We start from the raw sequence: 6,516 nt of genomic DNA, 5'->3' as shown, positions 1-6,516 counted from the left end.
CACCGCATACCACAATTCATAACATGTTCAGCTGCGTGACATGGTGTATGGTGTGCTGTATAGTATTGCCAATGCGTCCTAGCCGCATTTAAAGCTAGGTGGTGCCCCTATTGTTTGCCTTTCAGGGTGAGGCTGTCATGCATTAGCCCTTGTGTTGAGGCCACCGGGTCTATCTTGCAAATCCGCCTCTCATTTGGTGCCCCCACGGAGGAGGGCTCTTGAAACCTTCAGTTTACAATACTGACATGTTTACTTCGCTTCATGGATGAGTGGCTTCATGGATGAGTGGCTTCTTGAATTCTCCAACTGGACCACCGAAGAGGAGGAGCTTCAAGAAAGCTTGACACAAGTCATCAAGACACTCTTGCCAAGATGTTCTATTGTTAGCATAAAAGAGGTGGTAAGACGCTCTTTTCCTACTCAAACTGTTTACATTTCTCATCATCCCCGCAAGCGTAAAAGCAAGGCACAATCCGCATCATGCTCACATTCTTACCAAAAACCACACCTCCAAACATTAGTGTAGCCCAAAGTGAAGAAAAAGCCATCATTTTCTCCCTTGACATCCGTACGGGTGTTCTTACTTCGGTAGGCTTTCAAGTAGCACCAAGCTTCTCTACACCTACGTCCCCATCTTTGCCACCTATTCCACCTACTCCCACAACAAGCTTGCCTCTCCCTTGCACCAAAAGATTCAAGGGTATTCCAACGCCGACAATCACCGCGTCTTCAAAACAAAAGGGTAAATCCTCCAAAGTCTTTTTATACCTCACTCTCATCTCATGAGCCAGGAACTAGAGACAGGAGCATGGATTCTACGTCGTCTACTGAGTGAAGTGGTGGAGCTTGTCATCGACAAGGTCTTTGACACGGGTTTGCTTGGCGGAAAGACAAGACACTCCACCTTCAAGGGGTGTTGCTTGTGGATCAAGGCTATGACGATGACTTTACAGCTTGCTATGTATCAATCCATCTTGGTAAGACTCACCACCTACCTCATCACACCTGTGTATGCACTGGATGACACTCTTTCTTGCAGGAAAGTGAAGTTGCTCAAAGAGAGAGAGTTCAAGTTTTTTCAAGAGATTGCTAGAGGGACAGTCCTAGAGCTAGAAGACGAAGACAACCTTGTCCTATGGTACTACAAATTTGACCTCAACTACCAAGAGCTCTACACCTCCGACTATAACCTTCCACCAGAAAGGAGGGAGCCTTTTCGCATTATCATGTGATGGATCCAACGCATCAACCTTTTGCAAGGGACCAGACTTATGCACCACAACGAATTCAATCAATCAACGTAATCCTGGACCGCAAGATGTTTTATCATAGCAGCTCATTACAACCATGTTTGGTACAGAATGATTGTAAGAGATAAACACCTCTTCTCTACCCTTTATCCTTCCTATGATTAACCATGAAGTATCATTTTATGTAGTTATTTTCATCCTTGTATAGTATGTTTTCCATCTACCAAGCACCCATGTATTGAATCTTTAAAGGGCAGAATAAAATAAAATTTGGTCAAGTTAATTTGCACAACATTAGAAAAGCTATGGAAATTGTTGACGGAGTTGAAGCAAGGTAGAATGCTAGAGCACGCCTCATACGAGTCAAAGTTTGTAGATCTATGGGGGTGATGGGTTGCATTGCTAAGAGAGGATGAGGGGGCACCTGATTTCCTAAAGAAGGATTGGTTTGTGGCTGGGTTATGGCCAACTCTTAAAGAGAAGGTGAAGGGAAGATTTCCTACTACGTATGAGCTAGCAGTTGAAGTGGCCCGCCTTAAAGACAAGAAGTTGCACCTACAAGCCAGGAATGCCGATGAAGAGGAAGTTCTTAGGACCCGACCACCTCTAGCACCACCTACAACAGCCGCCTAGAGGATCACAAACCAGCTTGAGAATCTCTTAGTCTATTTGGTGGCATGCACACAATCGCAACCAAGATCAAGGGAGAGGACAATGAAGACAAAACCAAGAATACCACTGCTACGATCGTGGAGAAGATGGCCATGGTATGTATTATTGCCCACTCCCAAGGAGGCAGAATTTTAATAGAGGAGCAAGGCAAAACCAAGTTTCACCACCAAGAGCAAGACCACCACCATCGAGAGCACCATAACAAGCACCACCAGTGAAAATTCTACAACCACACCCTCCACCACAACAACCTCTCATTACACCCTTACCTCCACAACCAGCCAACAACCAGGCGCTGAGTGTTATCAGCCTTGAAGGTAAAAGAAAGGTGAAAGTGGAGGAAGATATCAAGGGAGTGGCAAAAGGTAAAACCAAGGTTAAAGGAGTAGATTCCATGGGGGTAAAACGCGCTAGGCATGGTGAATCTTCCCAAAAGGAAGAAAAGATGAAAGCCAAGGGGGAATCTAGAAAAAAGCCATCCAAGTCACGACGTAAAATTGACATTATATATTTCTCTTTGGGTGAATATTCTAAACCATATGATTTGGCTCAAGATGTTTCTATGTAGGGCCCAAAGATCACTTGGCCTCAATTACTTCACCTTGCACCTAGGGTGAGAAGACAATGGACAAAGATGGTTAGTACAAGACGACCAAAGCCAAAGATAGCTGGGGCTATCTCTGGGAGAAATCTAGATGACATACTACCACTGATGGATGCTCACATCAAAGGGAAACACATCGCCAATATCTACATCGATGGTGGCGCACAAATATGTGTCATGAGTGAAAGAATGATGCACCGTCTAGGCTTAGAAGTGAGTAGGCCGGCACCATGCCGAGCCAAAATGGCAAATAATGTAAAAGTTCAATGTGTTGGCATTGTGAATGCAGTTAGGGTAAAGGCGTTCAACACCGGGGTGGATGTGGACATCTTTGTCATGCCACATAAAGGGGAGGGCTATCCTATCATTCTAGGGAGGCCTTGGATTATGGCCATGAAAGCTAAAAAAGACTGGGACACTGGCATAATCCAGATGAAGGATGCAAAAGGGAGGCCAATACTTTACGACATGAAAATAGGTCAACAACGTGACATGGATCTAGAAACCTCCGAGGATGAGTTTTCTAGTGACTCTTCAACCACTTTAGAGGAGGAGTCAACAATGACCGAAGAAAGCGACAATAGCATTGAGGTGATGGGGATCATTCTCAAGGACCGTAAGAAGATGGAGCAACCTGATGCATCATCATCAAACCAAGGGGAGCCACCAGGTATACAACCTCTAGTAGAAGCAAGTAAGCTACATCGAATGCTCTCTAGTGAGTTGTGTGGGAAGGAGCGTGAAGATTATGTCTTGATGCTAAGTAATTTTACCACATTGTTCCATTGATGACTATGATAAAATCACTGGCATCATAGTAGTTCAAAATAAAATCAAGATCAAGGAGGGAAGTAAACCTGTAGTGCAGAAGCTCAGACGGCTAGGAGTAATTCAACTAGAGGCCTTGCTTAAGGAGGTGAGAAAATTATTAGAATCTGGTTTCATCTATCCTGTTGAAGACTCGGAGTGGGTTTCTCCAGTGGTAGTCACAACAAATAAGAATGGTAAGTGGAGGGTTTGTGTTGATTACAAGCCCCTTAATGCAGCCACAAAGAGGGACCATTTTCCTCTCCCTTTTCAAGATGAAATTCTTAATGAGGTAGCAGGACATGAGTGCTACACGATATGTGATGGCTACTCAGGATACTTCCAAATTAGCATCGCTGAAGAAGATCAAAAGAAAACAACTTTCATCACACCGTGGGGATGTTTTTCTTACAGAGTTATGCCTTTTGGTCTCACCAATGCTCCAGCCACTTTTCAGCGCTATGTGACATTTGTTTTTCAGCCATTCTTTGGTAAATCAATTCGTGTTTTTATTGATGACTTTTGTATCTATAGCTCTCGTTCTCTTCATTTGGAGAAAGTATATGAAGGGTCTAGCTAGGTTACAAGCTTTGGGTGGCCAACTCAACGTGGAAAAATGCCACATTGGTGAAAGCAAGGTTACTCTTCTTGGCCATGTAATCTCGGCCAAAGGGATTGAAGCTGACCCAAGCAAAGTTCAAGCTTTGGTGTCTCTACCATCACCCACTACGACCAAGCAGTTGGTGTCATTCCTTCAAAAGGTAAGGTATTTGAGCAGGTTTATTCACTTTCTCTCCCAAGTGGTTCTTCCTTTACAACAAGTTACCCATCAAGAGATCTTCACTTGGAGTGAAGAAAATGAACAACTGTTCAATGAGGTAAAACAAATCTTAGCCTCACTACCCACCATTGCACCTCCAAAGTGGGATGAGCCATTTTATGTTAATCCTAGTGTAGGAAATGACACACTTGGGGTAGTATTGATGCAAAAGGATCCTCAAACTTCTTTCATGCGTCCTATCTACTTCTCTAGTCGCATGATGACTCCATCACAGAAGGGATACACAGCAGTGGAGCACATGGTGATTGCATTAATGTTTGCTACCACCAAGTTTTGCTCTTATTTATTGTCTAAAACATTCATAACCTTAACAATGGAAGAAGTATTTCCTTATGTAATGCAACACATGGATGTTTCTTCTAGGATTTCCAAATGGCTCACAAGGCTGCAAGATTTTGACTACACAATGCAAGTGGAGAACTCCACAAGGGCCCGTCTAGGAGGTATTCTCACTCATCGCCACTATGAAAAGAAGCTAAAGATAAAGCCAAATGATCAAGAGACTACACCTGTGTTGGAGGTACCAAAGCTAGAGGGGGCTCACTCTCTTTACTTTGATGGAGCCTACAAGAGGTGAGTGGACAAAGCTGCAGCTGGCATTGTCATCTTCAACGAGCAAGGGGATAAGGTTTTCTCAATTGGGCATCTCTTGGATTCTCACTCCAACAATGAGGCAGAATATGCAGCCTTAACTCTTGGGTTAGAGTGGTGTGTGACACAAGGTATTCAACGATTGAATGTTTTTGGTGATGCCATGATTTTAATAAAACAAATACAGGGGACTTGGGCTTGTAAAAATCATAGCTTTCTAGGCCATTTGCGCAAGGTTAAGGAACTTTTGGGGAAGTTTCAAATTGTACAATTACATCACGTCCCTTGAGCAGAAAACCAAGAAGCAGATGCTCTAGCTAGAGAGAAGCTACAAGATGTTCCAGTGGTGGGTGCTATCAAGTTGAAGCTACCTCTCTTCCAAGGTAGTGATGCTATGCCTGACATCATGAGTTTCTTGGACACAGGAGAGTGTCCTAAATATCTTACTAAGGGCCAAAAGTGGCTTGTGCGTAAGGCAACAAAATACCGCCTTATCAATGATGACCTCTACTGCAAGGGTAAGGATCAAATTCTTAGGCGTGTACCTCTCTCTAGAGAGATCACTGAAATCATTTCAAGTTGCCATGATTGTGTTTGTGGAGGACACTTTGCACTTGACATCACTAGTAGAAAGATTCTACAAGCCGGGTTTGTATGGCCTAGTCTACAGAGGGATAAGAACCATTGGTGTAAAACATTCAAGGAATGTCAAAAAGCAGGGGATAGGAGGCTCACCTATGAGCCACACACTCCTATAATCTCTTATGGACCATTCGAGAAATGGGGAATTGATGCTATTGAGCCTTTGCTAAGGTCCCAATCAGGTAAATTCTATATCATCATGGGTGTAGACTACATGACCAAGTGGGCTAAAGCAGTAGCTACCACTCGAATTATAGCTAAGGAAGTAGCAAAGTTTGTATTTGAAAATATTTGTCGTTTTGGAACTCCTCTTGAGATAATTTCCGATAGAGGACCAGGTTTTAGAGGAGACCTAGTAGGAGACCTAATGGAAAAGCTGGGCATTTCACGACGCCACTCAACTCCCTACTACCCACAATGCAACGGTTTGGTGGAAACGATAAATGGTATGAGTTGCAAGATCATCAATAAACATGTAAACAATCACAAAAGTGATTGGGATAAGCACCTTATGGCTACACTTTGGGCTTATCGCACTTCATTTCGCACATCCCTTGGATTCACACCATATCACTTGGTGTATGGTAAGGAGGCCATTTTACCCATCGAAGTTCAATTGGCTAACCTCAGAGTGCTAGCTAGGCACGTGGAACACCCTAATGCTCATCTCCACAACCACATTCTGGATCTAGAGAGGCTCCAACTAGACAAAGAAGAGGCTATCAACTACTATGCAACTCAAGCAAAGCAACGATGCTCACCTTCAACAAAAGGCTCAAGGAGAAAGGTCTCAAGAAAAGCATGTTGGTCCTAAGGTATGATAACAAGGTTTGACACTAGGAAAGATAAAAAGTTTTCACCCACGTGGGAGGGTCCATTCGTCATTAGAAAGCGCTACAACAATGGCAGTTATCGACTGATGGATGCAGATGGTAGGCTCCACAAAACATGTGTCAATGGATGGAGGTTAAAGAAGTAATTTTTAAGGTTTGATCAAGTACCTATGATGGATATTCATGAGGAGGGAGACTCCTCCACTTCAGATGAAGAAGGATCAAGCACGAAGCTAGAGGCATAAATGTCTCTAGCTTAAAGGGGAGGGCTAATGA

This window comes from Adiantum capillus-veneris, chromosome 4 (genome assembly GCF_014529385.1).
Source record: "Adiantum capillus-veneris isolate H3 chromosome 4, ASM1452938v2, whole genome shotgun sequence".
Taxonomy (NCBI): domain Eukaryota; kingdom Viridiplantae; phylum Streptophyta; class Polypodiopsida; order Polypodiales; family Pteridaceae; genus Adiantum; species Adiantum capillus-veneris.
The sequence above is the reverse complement of the archived record's forward strand: the minus strand, read 5'-3'. Positions refer to the sequence as shown.